Here is a 19635-nt window from a genome sequence, read left to right as displayed (position 1 = left end):
CGAGCTACCAGTTCCTGAATAAACTGTTGACAAATGGGAAGGAGAAATAATATTTAAAAACCGTGAGCACAACAGGAGATCAGTGTGTTCAAGTGAGGCTTCCACACAAACAGCCAAAGCAGTGCTCAGAGAGCCCTCAGTCTTCCCGTGAGGGGTACATACATCTTAGTCAACCACCACCACTTTTTCATCCCTCTGTGTGCTTTCCACAGGACAGAGGTCGGTGGCTGGATAAACGACAGGAGGCAAAAGCCCTGCGCCAGCCTCTACCCACTTGACCCCCAAGGTGGGGACATTCCTGTCTCTGTGCCATCCCCTCCCTACCTGCCTGACTCCTTTCTTTAAGAGAAAGGAACAAGGAAACTTCATAAAGCAGCATGCAAAGCCTGAACCATTGCCTCTCCACCAGGTTTGTCCTTATAGTCAGCAAGACCACGCACAGCTGTGAAAAAGGTTTCTGCGTATCTAGTCAAAACAGAATTCCTGTGAGAGACAGCAAACAGAAGGGAAACATCAGCCTGTGTCTGCCTGCAATGAATTAAATCACACCTTTTATGCCGTTGCTTTTACATGCCAGTGATTTGGTGGTGGTGGTACTGCAACAGTGCATACAACAAGGTGCTCCATGAGTTGAAGAACAATTGTCCTCATGCTCTGTGTCCTCTGGAAGGAAACACCATCACCTAAGAAATGCTCACTAAAACCACCACGTGCTTTGTGTTACTGAGGGTTCCCTCGATGCAATTTGGCTTCCCTGATGTCTAGGGAAGGTTAAGGTTGTACAGCTGCCTTTCCTTCCTATGCTGTCATCTTCCTAATGCCTGGTTTGAAGCTTACAGTAACCCAGTATCTGCTAGTGTCTTTGAGACTCTCTAATGGTCTGTCATGAAGGGTTTTCCTAAGGTTCAAAACTATGTGGGATGCACACATGATGTATTCACCTGCACTTAGTTTCCTTACGCTGAGAAGGCAATAAAAAGTATTTGATAATTATCATCTTGCTTGTACCCAGAGTGCTTGCAGTTCAGTTCTCAAAGCTGTAAGATGGATGTATGTGGGAAAAAACCAAACCGATCTTCAAAGCTGCTCATGATATAAGAGGTTAGTCAGGAAAGCTGATTATTGCTGTTGTGGACCAGGGTGGAACATGGGATCTACACACATGCATGCGGGGAAAGCAAATCAACAGACCACTAGTGAGTTCTTTTAACATAAGGCCCTGATTTTAGGTTTGCAACTGCACTGTATCCAAAGTTTCATTGTCTGAAGTTGATTTAAAAGGGCGTGATTCAAGGAGAGGTTTGCAATAGGTGCTGCATCATTTTTACAGCCAAAGAAAGGACCACCAGCTCCCTCACTTGGCTTGCAAATGAAGGGGGCTGACTAAATTGCCCTTGGATCTCCTGGTTCTCATCATGGGGATTAACTGTATCCCAGTCTTAGAAATCTAGAGGATTTTGCACAGCCACCCTCTGCCTTAGCGCTGCTAATGCTTTGTCTAAAAAATCCTTGTCATTTTGACAGAATGAGCTAATTCTATGCAAAGACAGTTCATGATTTAACTGGCACTAGTAGGGTGAAAATCTGTTTGTTCTCTGGCACCTCAAAATCTCCAATCCAAGTATCATGGCTGGGGTCCAGCTGAGCCTTTATTACGAGTGTGCACTCTAAGCACAGGCGTTGTCTTATCAGATGGAAGCACCAGCATCACTAAGAGCCTTCACAACTGCAGTGTGCTCTGGATTGCATATTTAAGAATTCATGTCTTCAAAATGGCTGTTGAATACTCTCTTTTCATGAACTTTTCCTTGTTCCTCATCTTGAACAGAAAGCTCCTTTAAGAATTTTTTTTTGCAATCAAGGTAGCGGGAGCAAAGGGAACCAGATTAAGAAATGTCCCTGCAAACATGAACAATGACAGTTTCAAGTTACCATGAACTTGTATACAGTCTTTCATAACTTTGTATACAACCCTTTCATAAGTTTGCATAGTGAGGCTTGTTCTGCATTATTTTTGGAAGCTGGGTGGGGTTCCTCCTCAGTCAGGCATTTCCAAATCTCTTCTGCACTCTGTACAGGGCTCTCAGGCTATCCCATCTCTTGGGTGGTATCTCGAGGCCTGTCTGCTGTTCCAAGGCTCTGACCTAACAATTGTTATGTTTAAACAACGCCTCTGGGAGTGAGCTTTCCCTCTCTGTCTGCCTTTAGGATGGGTGGGAAACAGACTTTCAGCTCTCAGATATGCACTGCGCTCTGCTCTCGCTGACTCTGTCCAGGTTAGCAGGAGGCACAAACACACTCAAGAATACAAGTCCTGCGGTGACAAGCTAGATATGGCTTACAGCAGAACATGTCCTGCTGCATTAGTAAGTGGCTTGTTCTCTGATAAACCGTAAAGCTGCTCTATCACATGTTTATTGTACTTTGAGGTACCTGAAAGAAACAAGATTTTCCATCTTGGCACTGTTGAACACCCATGATAAAAGTATTGACCTGCTTACAAGTGGGGAAACATTCCAGTTATGTAAACAGCAGAGATTTATTTTTTTCCCCTGCATTCCTAGAGTAAGTTGGCTTTAGCTCAGTCCATAACAACTTTGTGTGTGCTGTTCCCTCTGCTGCCTCCACACACATAAATTGATTTCTTCAGAACCACAGGCTGCTGGCCACTGAAAGAAGGGGTTTCAATATGTTCTTGTAAAAGCCAGCAAAAGATTTTGAAAAAACATCGAGTGACCGGCTCCAAAATGCATTTCCAAAAGATGTAAAAGCTGCCATGCTGGGTGAGGCAAAATGCTGCTTTGAGCAGCACTCGTTTCCAACAGTGGCGGCTAATGACAGCTTAAGAAAACTGTACAACAGCACAAGTTAAAACATCTTATTTTTCTTCTACTTGTAAAAAGTCACAGCTTCCTGTGTCTAACAGTGTATGAACTTTCTGGCATGGTAGTTGCTGAGTTCAATAGAGTTTAATAGCCATATGTAGTTCTCTTCTCTGAATCTATTGAGCCTATTTTAACCCATTCGTATCACCGTCCTCTACAATATTCCATCCTAGGTGGGTTTCAAAGTATAACTTGTGTAGTATGTAGAGTAGAGAAGAGGTCAAACAAGGGGGAAATAACTTATTTTTGTTGGTCTAAATTGGCTGCATCGCATTTCAGGTCTATTGCCTCCAGCCTTTGAATTATTAACAGCAGTAGTTCTCAATCCTCTGTACTTATGCTTTGTATGGTTGCATTCTATAGTTGCATTCTATAGAAGAGAAGGCTCCAGTGAGACCTTTCAGCAGCCTTCCAATACCTAAAGGTGGCCTACAGGAGAGATGGGGAGGGACTTCTGATCAGGGAGTAGAACAATAGGGTGAGGGGTAATGGTTTTAAATTGAAAGAGGGGAGATTTAGATTAGATATCAGGAAGAAATTCTTTCTTTCCTGTGAGGGTGGTGAGGCACTGGAACAGGTTGCCCAGAGAAGCTGTGGCTGCCCCATCCCTGGAGGGGTTCAAGACCTGGCTGTACGGGGCTTTAAGCAACCTGGTCTGGTGGGAGGTGTCCCTGCCCATGGCAGGGGGGGTGGAACTCCATGATCTTGAAGGTGCCCTCCAACTCTAATGATTCCATGATTCTATAATTCTCAATTATCATGTTTCTGTGAGCAAGAGTTATTTCACACATTTGGTGATTTTTCTGTTCTTTTGTTTAGTTTGACTTTGAGGTGAGGCAAGAGAACAGGCATATATAATAATATTGATGTATTGATGACAGGTTTATATAGGGATGCAGTGCTTTTTATTCTGTTCTCTCTGTGTAGCTATAAGAGGAAGTTGAAAGAATTCCTTTTTTCTTTTTTTTCCCAACATATACAGGGACTCAAAATTCATGAAGTGCAAGAATAGTATCACAACATAATGCACAGTGAGCTCTGTTTTTCTGTTTTTCTTTCATTTGGATTGGACCTCCATCTGGACCATAACAGCAGAAGGCAGGTGGAAATTACACTTGATGTAAAAATACAAATCTGATAGTTGTCTGGATTTTCATTTCTTCTGCAGCTCAGAAGCTCATTTCTTCACTTGCCCATTCAGGAATGCTGTCTGTAAGGTACGTTGCAGCCAGCCCAATTCTGCACCCATCCTATTAAGCTGACTGCACCCTGCTAAAGAACATGTCATAAATTTGCCGGTTCGTTACCTTTTGAAGCTCCACTTTAATGAGTAACTGCTGGACTTCTAACCTGGAGCACAACTGCTTCACCTTGCCTTGATTCTTTCAGATGTACTTCAGGCAAAAGAGAGAACAGACGGCTTAATTCACCTATTTGCTAACTAGCGTCAGCACAGTCCTCAAAGTAAGGCTGCTCTGGAATGCCAGAGATAGTGAAAGCCCCGTATAACTAAACAAACAGCTCAGAATAATAAACTGATCCACACAATTTCCTGCGTTGTCTCTTTGGAGTCAGTTGGCTCCTAAGTGAGCAGGAAAAAGACAATCAGCTCAGCAAGAAAAAGAGGTACTGCCATAAAATAAACAGCCTGCAAGAGCTGTGTCAGCTGCAATGGGTGTTGTTTTACCTTTTCAACCCGCGATCAAAATTTAGGGAAGTTTGATGGATGTGGTGTCAGACCATGCTCAGAAGTCACAGTTCTGCTTTAGCCCCAGCATTAGCATTTCTTCTCTAAATAAATTGTGGACAATACATTATGAAAAAAACCTACTTTTCAGGTGCACACCAGAGTTTCATTTGGCATAAACATATCAAAGTGGGGGCCACGTTCTAAAATGTTGAATACTGCCCTGCTGAACCAGGGAGAGCTGTAGTGGTGGGTGCCGTACTTTCTGCGATGTAGATAACCTTTGGAGCTTGTCTGAGTAGCATGTAGCATTATATATACACCTGATCACACAAATTAGTGCAAAATTCATGGATTTGTGGAGTGGTAATGAGATGCTTCCTCCCTATGTCTCTTCTATTCCTGTCGGACTTTGCTTTTGAAACAATTATGTGACAGAAAAAGCTGATCCTTTTCCAACTTGGAGCTGAAGTCTGAAAGTTTTGTAATTAGTAGTAAATGCTGACTTACTACAGCGCATTTGGCATTTATGTATAAGACAGTAAACCTGACGTTCAGCTTAAATGGACTTTAAAAGACCCTGGAAATCCACATAATGCTGAATCTTCACTAAGAATAAGTTTATAAACAAAGTCAGAAGAACAGCATGAAGCCGATAGACCTGCAAGCCCCTGTTTCTATCAACAGATATGTTTGTTAAGTGTTTGGTTATTTACCAAGAATACTTGTTGGTCAGTTTAAAGTATCCAGAAATACCTGTATGGAGTAGATAGCCATGTGAGACTTCGTCCAGACTCATCCAGGTGTGTGCAGGTATGGAGCAAGACTAATTATGTCAGTACTCCTTACTCGTGATACTGCTGCCCTGCTCAGTGCAAGCAGTTGTGTCCAAAGGGTCAAAAAGGCAACCTAGCTGTGCTATTTCCCAGCCTCAGAACCTGAGTGTATCCCTCAAACTTTTCAAGTGGTCTTAAATATGGGATTAAGGTAGCAGACAGAGATTGCATGTTTCCCATCGCTCTCCGGAAAAAATGGTGTGCTAGACACAATATAAATTTTAAAATATTTGGAAGGCAAAAGTAGCAGAGCTTGCCAGGGGATGACTGTTTCACAACAGTTCTCAAGGTTTCAAAACTTGTTTTCAATGTGTGCAAGAGGAAAAACAAACTTCTTCCAATGCTTTCAGGAAGTGGAATCATGACACAATGGCTCTCCCCAGACACAGAGATCCAAGGCATACACCTTCCACCTCTCAGCACCAAATCTGTCAAGTTCAGCTCAAGAATCCTCTAGAATTGCGTGTAAGACTTTATCAAAAATTATTTTTTGTAAAAAGTTTAATCTTTTTTCTTATTTTGAAAGCCTTTGTGTAAACCTAGTGGGTCTATCAGCTCTAAACCAAGTATCACCTTGTAGATCTGAGAGACGCTGAATGCTCCACTACATAATACCTGACCCAAAGGCTCATGTGATGGTAGAAACACTCTTAATAACTTTTCTAGGCTACGCAATCTTTCGGTTATATTACTTTCTTAGTCCTGCATTTATCTCCTGAATACAATTCTTCCTCTTTCTTTTGCCAAAAAAGACCCTCCAAATCCTGTGATGAGGAGAACATGCAGAAGAATAATGTTAGAAGAGCAGAGCCATAAGCTTCCTAGAAAGACACATGCTTTTCATGCTTCTTTTATTTGTTCTGCAACTGTAGGGGCACAGTAACACATGCATTTTGTATGTTCTCTATGGTTACCCGTGAGGTGCCAGAACTTTAACTGGTGAACAAAGCATGTTGCCATTTAACCTTTTGCCACAACTATGCAGACTATTTAACAATCCAGGCCCAGGAAGCTAAAGTTTCTAGGCATACTTTTGTAGTGATCTTGGCGTTTTAATGTGCAAGTGGTCAAATCTTTCTATGTTCAAAGCCCAGAAAAATAAATGAGCTTTCCCATTTTGCTTCATCTGAATGCTTAAGATTTTTTTATGAAACAATTACCAATGTGATTTTCCAAGGTCATGTGCATGTTAGTGACAGAATTCAAATATAAAATGTCAATGCACTCTTAATTAGGTCAAGATGTCTGAGCAAAATTCCTTCTGTCCAAAGCATCCTCTTTTTCCATGTGTAGGATAATTAAAATAAATGATGCCCATGAGAAAAGCCATGCTCTATCATCAAAATCCCATTTATCTAGATAAGCTTCAAATCCCTTCTTGTTTTGTTCAGATAAAGTTCATCTGTTTTTATTTGCAATTGATCTGGCTTTGCTTAAGCACAGTGTAGTGAGATGGGGGGTTTTGCCTCCGTAGCCTCCACAATTAGGTTTACATCATTGAAAAAAGGAATCCTGAGCCTTTTCTGTTTTCCAGCTCCCCACACACTCTTTATCTTAACCTTTTTTAGTGACCTTATAGGCCTCCGTAGTTGGCCATCCTTAAGAAGCAACAATCCAAAAAGCCATCAACAGGTCTCTAATCACCAAGGTTCTAAGGCGAGGGAATGGTTAGATGGCAGGAAGCAGCACACGTTTCCCATAGGTATAGCAGTGGACAGTACATACACATCACTCCAGCTGTGCACTGGGGAGGTGGCTTGAGACAGGCAGTCGTGCCAAAGACCTAGGAAGAGGATGAAATGCTCCAGTATTTATTTTTGTAATAGATACTTCAGTTCATGTTCTTCCTTTCCAGTATTTACATTAGAAAGTGCCTCCAGCCCCACTGCTTTATGTGAGATAGTCCATAAATCGTCATGGTCTCCACAGATAATGGTATATTCAACACCAAAAAGGATGGTTGGCCATAGACTTTGAAACTGGAGCAGCACCCTCCCTCTTCCCTGTCATCTGGGGAAAGAAAACCAGCCTCCACACTTAAGGGCAACTGCTTCCCTTACCCCTCACAGCTTTTGAAGAGTTCATCATCCTTCTTCTACTCTGGATCTTCCTGAGCTGTTTTTGGAGGGGGCAGTTTTAACATTCCAGAAAGATGCTCCCTTACTGTAAACTTTTAAATGTGCTTGCAGGAGAAAGAAGCAGAACTAAATAATGAAGGAGAAGGGATGAGACAAAGAAGAAAAGACACTTTTTTTCTTTCTATTTAATGGAGGTGGAGGAAAAACTAATGCTTAACTAGGTCTTGGCGACATTTCTTATTTTAAAAGGTTCTTGCTTGCTGGTCTGTAATATATGCATGTAATATAAATAACAAAACTTAGTACATGAAATGAGCAAGTTTTAAACCTTATACTATAAGGTTTTGTATACCTTTACCCTTTCATTAAGGACAAAAAGCAATTTTGATTATTACCTTCCTTCCAGTTTTGAAAACTTTACTTTGGGGGTTGAAACTTCCCACTCTTTTTCTTCATCCAACTATTTGATGACTTAGGTGTGAATTTGAGCTGTCACTGAACTTGGCTCTGATTCTGAGCTTTTTATAATGCATGTCTTTCCTGACCAGGGTTACATACCTGAACTGGAGCATTAAATGTGTATACGTACAGCAATTTTTTTCTGTAGGCATGCTGGCAACTCCTGTGGCTGCGAACCCAAAATTGCATAGGACAGAACAAAGGAAAGAAGATAAATTGATAATTTTGGTGTTCATAAATCTATGGGATTTTTTAAAAATCATGCAGTACCATCGCTAATTATTTTCTCAAGCACACCACAGTAGCAAAACTCACTTTCAGAGTTCATGCAGCATTAGGCTTCCTCTTCTGTCTTGTGTACATAGCCTTTTTTTCAGAACTTGACAAATTCAGGGAACTTTAAAAAAAAAGCATGTGAATGTACTTTACACTTCATTTTTTAGTATTAGAACTTTCCCAAGCTGTAATAAACAATGTAGATTTTTTATTTCCTGTATTCATTTTCCTTATATTTATTTAAATACAATAATGGTACACTGCTAATAGGTTTATTTCTGCAAGTGGAACATGAAAACCTGCAGAAGTTCCTGGTCATAGAAACTGGAAAATTCTTAGAGACAACAAAGTACTTTAACTTTTTATAGACGTTGAAGGGCTTATCACCTAATGAGAAGAAAACTCCAGAGAAAGAAAGATATTTTTTTTTCAGGGATTGCGGTAGGAGGTCTGGAAATATGTTTGGCACCCAACTGCCATTTCTTTGTTCCACAGATTTTAAGTAAGTGGTATTTGTTCTGAATTGTTTTATCCAAATCACCATGTCTCCTTGGAAGTTAAAATTATCATCTACAGTGACAAGAGAGGGAAAAAGAGAGAAAGTGAACTTCTGTTAGCATGGCTCTAGCACACAGAAACTGAGGAAAACAAGGCTATTCCTGTCAGCAAAAAGCATCATTTTATGGTTGTGTCCTAGCAAAGCTGGTGTGCATTAAGGTGTTTAGTTTACATAAGTGCTGCCATGGGTACAAACTCTGTCAATTGTCTTTAAAGAGTTTACATATACTATATTAATTTAGAAAGGCAGGGATAGTCACTGCTGGGAGTCTACTTTTGAAGATAACAACACTGAAGGCTGGGTATGCCCCCATTACTTTTATAAAATAATAAAATAGTTGTTTCTAAAAATCTCACTCTCCTTTTGAAATGCTGTGATGTGATATGACCTGTAAACACGTTAACCAGCTGTATCAAACAGGAATGACCCATGGGCTGGCACTTGCACATGCACAAACAAAAACCCATAGTAATGAAAAGGGAAGCAATTCTTGTACTTCTGGAGGAAAAAAATGTGTTCCTTGTGGAATAATTTTGCAAGTCTGTGCAATTAATTCTAAATAAACAGGCATACTTAGTGTTTATAAACAAGAAGCTATGAGTGTAAAAAAATGGTTTAAGTCAGAGTGAAATAAGCCAATGCTTTCATTCACAAAGAGAGGCTTCAAACCAATTACATTCCCTTGTGACACTTCTGCTGATGTCAAGAAAGGCACTTTAGGGATTGTATCTCACAAGAATTCTGTCACTTTGTTGGCTCCTTTGGTGAATAATGGTGTCTTAAAGATATGAACAGAAATTGTCCCCATTTGCTTGTTGTATATACGAGAATAGTCTGAGTCTACTCCAAGCAGAAGCCTTACAGATGCCATCTGGTATTTGGAGACCTGAAGGAGCTCTTTGAAAGATCAGGATGCAATCTGGTTATTGAATATGTATGTTGAATATATCGGGGTATGGCACTGATATGTTTAAAAGAAGGGGCAAAATCAAGAGCACATGTTTTGTGTGTACATACAAATGATGAGGAGGGAAAATGCAAACATTGAGTTTGGAAGGAGAATTGAAACCACCAACTGGCAGGAAAGGAAGTAACAAAAGAGAATCAAAGTACTTCTTCACACACAGTGCATGATCCAGGACCTTCAGTTCCTACCTAATGGCTATTAGCAAGCCCTGGCATTTCCCTCCCAACATGTGAGTAGGTATTTATAAAGGCTATTTTTATCCTGTTGGATATAAACAACTTCTTCACACTGCCCTAACCATTTCCAACCCACGTTTCTGGTAAAAACGTGTGCCTAAAGCTTCACTCCTATGATTTTAAGAGGCTTGATCTATGCCAACTTTAAGTTGATTGATTCTCTTAGAAGTCCATGAGATTTTCATCAGGATCCACCAGGCTATTGTAACTCATCTAGAAAATGAGGCTGTAACATCCCTGATGATGAAGATCACAAAGCTGCAAGCAGCAGTAGATTCTAGTTGAACCCAGTTTGGTCATGCAGTGGTATTTAGAGCATGGCCCTGGTAACAGCTCTGAAACCTGGAGTGTCTGAGAATGAGACACTGCTGAAGCAGAATGAAGGTTTGCTCTGCTGGCCACCTTCAGCCTCCCTAAGCCTCCCTCTCCTTCCCCACAGCACTTGGTACAGGGAAGGCCTTTGTCTTCACCGATGAGAAAGACTACATCACAGCAAGAGAATGGAGATCCTTAGACCAAATCTATCCAAAAACATTGCGTCTAATACAAAGTAAATCAGTGGCTGAACTCACATAGGTTTCAGTCAACACAGGGCTGAAGGCCAAAATGAAATCATAATTTCTTTAAAACAAAGTTTTGATTAAGTGTGCCTAGAACAAGAACAGAGTACCGAGGTGCACATAAGTACAACAGCTTCATAAAACGGAACGGTACTAGTGCTGAGTTGACTAGACATGGCTCTCCAATATGACTTAATTCTTGCACACTTCTAGTAATTTCAGTTGGGAAAAAAAAATAATTTCTTCCAGTTTATGACAAAAATAGGCTTTGTACAAGATATGGTAAAATATACCCACTGAATTTATTCTGTCTTTTCCCCAAGATTTGTCTATGAGTAGTGATAGATACATCAATTTTTTCAAAGTAGTATCTGAGCTTTTAGTACAACTTGTCCATTGACAAAAACTGCACAACTGGTCTTCTACTTTCTATCTTTACATTCTGTAAAGAGGTAGCAATTAATGTCATTGTTTGCTTTTCTGGTCATAATTATCCTTGCTTCATTCCCTATAATGAAAAGGGACAAAATGTAGTTTTTGGATTAGGAAAAGCTGGCATCATGAAGAAAAAGAAAGACCTGAATGTCCTTTAATGGAAATTATGAGAAGCAGAGGTCGGCAGGCTTAATAAGCACAATATTTATTAACATACTTCTCTGAAGACTGGGAATACAGACAATGTGTGAGAAACTCACTGTGCAACTCTTTAGAAGAATAAAATTTACAAATTAATTTCCAAGTTATACAAGAGTTCATGAAAAAGGAGTAGGTGATAAAACCTAAAAGAAAAGGTATTTTTCATAAACTATAAAAACATAGAAACCAATTAAAAAAAAATGGTCAGATTCTTTATTTTAATTGAGGATCGTGCTTTACTTCTGAAGAAAGTTCATCTAATGGCAAACATCAAAAGCAACAGAAGTGAGAGCATATGTCGACTGAACTAGGTTCATCCAACTCCCTCTTCCTTTGTGGTCACGCAATACTGATCTGCTGACACTTGTGCAAGCAAATCTGTGTGACAAGTAGACAAAATACGAGACCACGGAAAAGGTAAATAGCAAGGCGCAGGGCCAGACATGATTACTGTACAGAGCCCAGACAACGAGAGAGGGGAGTACACAAAACACACAGTTCACCATGCACCAGGACAACCCAAGGGCCATCACTCACATGGACATGCGTATGTGACGACAGAAAGACAGTTCTTTCCTCTATACAGCAGAACACAGGTATAACATTCAGACAAAACATTCAGACAATTTGCTTCATACTCAAATCTGGGACTCTGAAGTGATGTCAACTGCCGTGGCTCCACTGGTTTCATTGATTTCCGGAATTAGTCCAAATTTTGTGGTCCTTCTTAGCCCTTACCCTGGAAAAATTTCCATCACTAATAAATGGGAATTATGCCCGAATATGAATGGAAGGATTAGGCCCAGAAAATTGAGTCTTAGTTTTGAGTTCCCTGGTGTTTACTGCTGTTTAGCTGAAACTTTAATATTATCTAGCTTTTGTTAACCAGACAGGAAAGGAGACACCTTGTACTGTTAACAATAAGAGGATATAACCTGAATGTCACTTCAACCAGCAACAAAGTCACATGAACGAAATGGGTCAGGCTGCTAAAAGAAGTGCTAAGTTTACTCCAAATGCTTTTTTGGTTTAACTGCTGCAAACACAAATAGGTCTAGTGTGACTTCAAGTGGGCGAGGGAGCCCTCCTTTCTCTTTGCCTTAACTTTTGATAGGCTGCTGAGGTGGACGTGGCAGGGTTGTGACTTCAAACATGGGACTGTAAGCTCTTGAGGTGCCGAGTGTACCTGATGTTAGGACAGAGAAGATATTGCAGATGTCTGGAAAAGGAGAGAATGGAGGCTGACGGCCTTCCAGCTGTCCCAGTATTGTGACATGACTGTTGGCTGGGATGTCCCAACGTTGTCCTTGTTAATGTGTAAAGGAATAGGTCACTGGACTTTTCTGCTGCTCCAGCTCTCATTTCAGCTTTTTCCTGCTCCTATTGTAACATGCTGAGCTCAGTGCTAATTATTCCTGATGTCCCTGAAGCTACTGACAGAACTCATACTTTTTTGTCTAGAAGAAAAGAGAGCACTCTCCAGCCTTGTATATTTTCCTTCTCTTGGCATTGTGTTTTTAAGAGTTCTTTGTCCTAGATGTGTATCACAGTAACTCAGAAAGCATTTCTGTGTCTCATGTCTTCAGTCCTGGGTTGGCTTAATTTCAAAATAATATTTTGAATAACGTGCATATGAACATACAGAGGGAGAGTGAGGTTATATGAGCCGTATGAGACTAGACTAAGCATCTGTCCACATTGAATCTTCTTTTTAACTCCCACATTTTAGGGAACAGTTTAAAGCCAGGCAAGTGTAGTTAATACTCTCTTGAAATCTGGGATATGCATCTCCAAGTGTTCAGAGATGGAAGAGATACCTTTGTACAGTGTTAAGGCATTGGGTGGATTTTTATTCCACAGTTTTTTTGCAGGCAGACTTTCAATATCCACTGCGTTATTATATGGCTTGGTGTTCAGTTGCTCAGGCACACACTGTTGTGTGAAGCACCTCCTTTTGAAAGAGGCCCCTGCCATTTTCACTTCATGCCATGTAATCTTTGCTTTGGAAACAATAGAGAAGTCACACCCTACTCATCGCCTCTGTTTTCCCTCACAGCTTACTATCTAGCATATTCTTTTGCCTATCACATCTCTTTTCAGTTATCTCTTTTCCAGGCTGGAGATAATTTCTTGACTGAAAACAGAATTTTCATCATGGTATCCTAAATGCATATCTAACATATTTGATATTCATGGGCGATACTAAAAGTGGTGTGAATTTTAATGAGGAAGCTATATCCCTGGAGATTGGAGTCCTTTCTTATCCACAGAGAAAAGTCAGACTACTCCTGTTTCTGACTTTCACAAAAGGAAAGAACTGCTCCCCATGCCCTAAACCGCCTCTCCTTGACTCCTTAAACTTTGGTACCTCTGGAAATGACAGAACCAAGGTCCTCCCTCAGAAAAGCACTTTCCAAACATGCTTTTCAAGACCATTTCTAAGGTTCTTTGGGGGACTTTTTGATATAGGGAACTGAGTTTGAAGTTTACTCTCATTCTTCCAGAGCACTGTCCTGCTTTGCTGGGTTAGTGCCAAACACCCTGTAGGGCAGAAGTTCACAATGAGGGATACTTGTGCACTGTAAGCAAGTGGAATCTAAGACTGCCAGTGCTGCTGCGTCTCAAGGCTACAACACACAGCAAGTTTTGAAAAAGCTGCCTGCAACAGCCTGTCTACCAAACACAGTTTTTAATTATGCCAGCCAATTCAGGAGCAAAAAAATGCCCTAAACAGGCCTCACCGTACAGACCTTGCCCGTATCTTCTCTCCTGCCACACCAGGGCTTTCACAGTCTACAGTTTTCCACTATTTGAACCTGCCTTTTATGATCAAAGAAGCCTTTCATGGCTTTCTCACTTTTAACATATACCTCGGTCTTCACAAAAATCATACAGCACACACTTCAGGGTGTAGAATATGGCAAAATATCCTCACTTTAGTATGAATGTACTAGGCCAACAACAGACTGACTTTGTGCTTACGGACGAAGTATGTTTCATGAACTCTCATGAGCTTAACTTAAAAGTATATTCAACATCTGCTGTGCAGACGGAGACCAGCAGATGTTTTGATTTTGCCTACCTTTTTTTTTTTTTTTAACTTGGAAGCTAGCCATATGATATTCTTAGTGAGCACTGGGCTTGTCCACAAGTGAAGATGAAATTCCTGTGACTAAACTTTGTCATTGTCTGAATACTGCAGAGCAATATGAATCTTGTTTTTCTTTTTTATAGCTTGAACTAATAACCCATAGCTTGGATCATTCAAATGCTTGTTTGCTCTGCTGAAGACTAAAACACCCAGACCTCTGCCTGAAAGAAGAAACTTTTGGCAGACTGACTCTTCTCCTCCTACGTAATAATCTTTTTCCAAAGTCATGTGGACAGACATTTTGCCCTCATTTAAGGGCCATGTACTCTGTTCAGTCTGTGTCAGAACTCCCAGAGGTGTCAATGGGATTTGCATGCATAAATCAAAACTGACTGCCCTCAATTTGTGTGTGTTTAAACAATTTATGTGGGAAGTCAGAACTTCAAGTTTCTAGCCCTGAACAATTTGTCTTAAAATAATTAATGACAGTGAATTACTGCTATTCTAAAGGACTGTAAAATATCTATCCTAGCTTTTTAATGATAAAACAAGTGATAATTTAAGAGAAGAATCTCTTCTTTTTCTCCTACTTTTTACAGAATAAAAGCACTCCTATTTTATAGAAAATTCTTCATTTCCTCCTTGCATGTTTCTTCATGTTCTGTTTAAGCCAAGGGCTGAGGCCTAAAATGTCCAAAAAAAACCCCACTCAGTTTTTATGACTAAAATCTTGATTGCCTGGCTGTGGTACCTCAGTACTGAATGTGAAATACATCCTGATCTCTCCTCCATGCTTCTTTCACTACTGCCACTAACAAAAATAATTCCATAGTCAGAAACTGCTGAGGCAGCATGTTCCAGCAACACCGTAGGGAGCTCTCAAGGGCAGACTCTGCTCTGCAGTGAGACTGGGGTCCTGCCTGGTCTTCCTCATGTTTTAGGGACAGTGAATGAAAAACGTAGCTAGAGCTGTAGGCAGGTAAGAAACTGGCAGCACTGGGAGGTGAAGGTTCTCAGCGGTGGGGGTGGAACTTGTGGTCCAGGACTCGGCAGCTGGACCTGTTCTGTCTGCTCTTCCTCCCAAAAGGTACAGGAGGAAAAAGGGAGAAGCAACTTCCCAAAGCCCTTTCTTCCTCTTCTTCCCCCTCTCCTAGAATAGCTCTGCTGCTTTCATTTAAACCATGAAGATTTTGGATGCCACCCACCAAGGACCAGCATTTCTTCCCCGGTACAATATTAATGGCTCCCCGGTGGCAGATTTCAGAGATTGTTTTCTGAGAACGCAAGTATTTCTCCTCCCGCTTGATAAATCCTATTTCTGCAAGCTTTTCTCCTCATACAGAGTCTTAAACACCCCCGTTTGAAATACTGCCTGACATCTGCAGGGGGAAGTGGACAGCACAGATCAGTCTCATACCCTGCCAATGGCTGAAGTGGAAGAAAGGAGTCTGGCTCTGCCAGCTCTGTGTTGTGTGAGGTTTCCCCAGATGGACACTGTGTGCTTGAGGACAAAGAGAGGCTCAGAACAAGCTTAAGTAACGTCAGGTTCTGATTTCTGTTCTTAAGCTGCCACTTTGTCTCTAGTTTAGATAAAATTTAGAATGCTGCAGGATTCCTGCAGGAGACCTAACCTTTCAGTTGCGGCTACGTTTGCAGTGTGGCACGAAGTGTCGCTAACATCTTTACTGCAAAAACAAAAATGACCTGCATTCCTCCAAAAATTGTAGGGTATGTGATTCTGCGGCGTTGTCTCTGCAGGCACAATTACTGTGTGGTTCGAGTAGAAGGATGTGTTCTGTCCAGCTGTATTTTGGGGGAACACAAAGGGGGAGGAATATAGTGCTTTTCTTCTCCATATTTGGAAAGATGCTTGGCCATGTTTCATTGAGTAATTCAACCAAAAAGATTTTGGCTAAAGGACAGCAATCCTCAGACTGTTTGTTTGCAGAAGGGTTTTTAACCGGGGCTAAAGATTTCCCTTTTGTTTAGTGAGGAGGGTGGTGTTAAATGACCATATGATCTTGCGGGGAGACAGTAAAGAATTACTGGAATTCATGAAGTCTGTGGATTTTAATAAGACAATTAAAGAGATACAGGAATGAGATTGTAAAAGCGGTCGAAGTGCCGCTCTGAAGCTTTCCTTTTCAGGACCAGCCAGCCCTCCTCTGTCACACGACAAAGGCAGTTTTATTCACAAGCCCTAATGTTTTTTGTTACCTGCTGTTTTGTAATGGAATAGAGTCACAGTCCAGCACCACCTTCTTGTGCACATTGCCACCAGAAGCCACACGAAACCTGCATTTTCTGTTCAAGTAGTGAAGCCCAGGGCAGATATTTTCACCTTCAGGGACACTTAAAGTGGGAAAAACTCCTTCTGCTCTCCACTTCCCCATCTGCTACAGATCAGTAAGAACCAAAGCACAAATAATATGCATGAATACAACAGGGAAAAGATCATCAAAAAGCAGAGGGCTTAAGCGCATCAACATGGAAAGGATTTGTAAAGAGCTGGCAGGCAGGCTTGGAGAGGGCAATTTCATTACAACAGAGATTTCCCCTGGAAATGGTGCTTTCAGAAAAGCCTAGTGAACATATAGAGAAAAGAATGCTTGCTGCTTAACACACACACACTGTCCTCCACCATCTGTAAGATGACTTTTTCTCTTGCAGGCAAAACCCCATGGATAAAATACCTTCCTGAGGATTTCACAGGCTGAATCCAAGCTTTTTAAGTTTAGATTTTACCCAGAAATTATTTGATACTTTTCTCAAATCATGTTGGAAACACAGTGGAATACTTTGATGCCCTCCCCTCACACAATAAAATCGTGTTTATTTCAGATGCTGCTGCTAACTTCTCATAGTACGTCATAATGCTTTATTTAGTGTCTCCTCTCTGCACAACTAGATTGAATGCCAATGATTTTAAAGAGTCACCTGTGTAGTACACAAGGAGACTATATGAGAAGTTATTCACTTCTTACAGGCCACTGATTTCTTTCTGAAAGTCTTTTGCATGCTAATTATCCATGGATTGAAAGGAAATTTCCCCTCAGAACTTCCATTTTCCTGGATTTTGCTTCACATCAGTACCATGATAGGGTCTCAGTCTTGCATCCACAGTCAGAGCTTAGCTGTTCACTTGTTTACTCCTTTTCTACTGTGAACTCGCTGTGTGACAAACACATTTACATCTTGAATTGATGACTTCACTCTGTTGTCCCCACACATACAAACACAGCTTTACCTTGAACCAGCGACAGCTTCTGTGCAGCATGACTGCAAGGCCCGCGTGACCTAGGACAATACGTATTTTCACAAATTATGCATGTAGCAAGGACTAATTTATAATTGCCCTGTTATTTTTTGCATTCACAATTCTGATGAGATCGCCAGGATTGAAATTAGCTGCTGTGCTCTCACAGTTAGTCACACCTGATCGCAATCTCCCACGCTGGCAGTACAGGATGTGCACATGAAAACTGGCCATTGACATGAATTGTTCTTCCTTTGCTAGAACTGTTTCCAATTCATTCTCCTTTCCTTAGCTTATGAGTCCTAAAATATGTGGCATTTATAAAACCAAATCTGGTGTTATGAAATCATGGGGAAAACAAGAGAGCCAACGGTCAGCTTTCCAATAAAATAAAAGAGCCTAGAGAAAATTACTTTTTATGACCTGAACACTCAGGAATAATAGCAGCACGTCACACCTGCAATGATCCACTTCAGCTAGGAGCACCTCGCAGAAACCAGGCATTTCCTACATTTCCACCTTCTTGGCCACACTTTTCTGTGCTTTCACTCTGACCCGTGCAAAGACTGACTACCTAACCCAGTACAGCAAAAACTAAGAGCATTGTAAGGTATTCTAGTGGCGTGACTCAGACCACAGTGAATGCAATTGCAGCATCATTTCTTTAATCTTCTGAAGACCAACAGTGCAAATCAACTTGCTGAGGATTTCGGTGGTTGTAGCAACTTTCAGCTACCCCTTTCAAGACAAAAAGGTTGCCTGTTACTACAGAAGAAAAGCAGAGTAGCTCAAGCATGATGTTGCAGCCTTTATTTTGCTGTCACATGAGCAGAAACAGTTTACTGATCCAGCGCACCAGTTCAGTACCAAAACTACACTTCACATATGCCTCTGCAATTTTGATTGCTATCTTCTCTTCAAGCACTAAGTGGCAAAAGTATACCTAAGAAACATATTTTTGTGAAGCGCTTAGACTACCATATAAATGTAAAAATGTCTTTGAACCATGTGTCAAATGTATCATTTCCCTAATTAAATAATATCTCCTGTCACTTAGTGTCTTGCCATTTGCAGTGGAATTTGAGTATTGCTGGAAAGTCAAAGGGACAGTATTGGATCAATTTTCCATCAGCTGGCACCCCAGTGAAGAAAAGACTAAATAATTCAATTAAATGTAGATGAGGGGTTTGACTTGCAAATGCACCAAATGTACCTGTGTATTCCATGGCAACATGTAATGTCAACAAAAGTAAAGCAAAGCAGAGCCGGGGACTAGAAAATGAATAAAGAAAGAAAAAATACCAACGAAAGGCAAAGAGTTGCAGTCAACAAGTTTACATGGCTAACCCATCCTAAGGGATTTTTTCGAAGACTGAGTTAATCCTGGAGATGGAGTCGATTAGCCGGAGAACCGTTTAGTACTAAACTAGTGGCTACAATGAACCCGAGTTATTGCCTCATAACGGTCTAGGGAATTAAATCTGTACAGAGGCTGGTTGAAAGGGGAGTGGGTTCTGAATTCGGGCAGGAGGTCTCTTTGTGAATGTTTCTCTCTCCCAAAGTGATTCACAGACAGCGAGACAGCACGGGAGCCCTTCCAAGAGATGGTTTGTAATCTCACACTTGGCTACGGGGAATTGTCACTGTTGGTACATCCCCGCAGGTAGTATTTACACACACATCTAGACGTACCTATTGCAGGTGCTGTCCTTGCCTTTCACGCACACACCCCTGTGCACACTCAACCCCTACCTGTGCAGGCACCTCGCCATCGCTTCAGCCAGACACTCAGCAGTTAAGGTACTGCTGCACCTCCGAAGTTGGGAAACTGAGCCCACCGGCGGACAAAGTGTCCCCTCGGACAGGAGAGGGAGACCGTGACACAGCCAGGGAGCCTGTGACAGAGCCAGGAGCGGGACCGGAGCCCACCTCCCCCAGCCCCCCCAAAACCTCCCAGCCGCAACCACATCCTCCCCGCAAAACAAAGGGCTCAATTAACCACGATTAATCCAGCACGTGTCGGTGCCAGCCTTCGCCCCGTCCCTGCGAGCGGCAGCTCCCGCGGCGGGGGAGCGGAAAAGGCGCTCCTGGCTTTTGCAGGGGGGTGCG

Source organism: Calidris pugnax, unplaced genomic scaffold, assembly GCF_001431845.1.
Source record: "Calidris pugnax isolate Ruff unplaced genomic scaffold, ASM143184v1 scaffold262, whole genome shotgun sequence".
NCBI lineage: Eukaryota > Metazoa > Chordata > Aves > Charadriiformes > Scolopacidae > Calidris > Calidris pugnax.
This window is presented reverse-complemented; position numbering follows the sequence as displayed.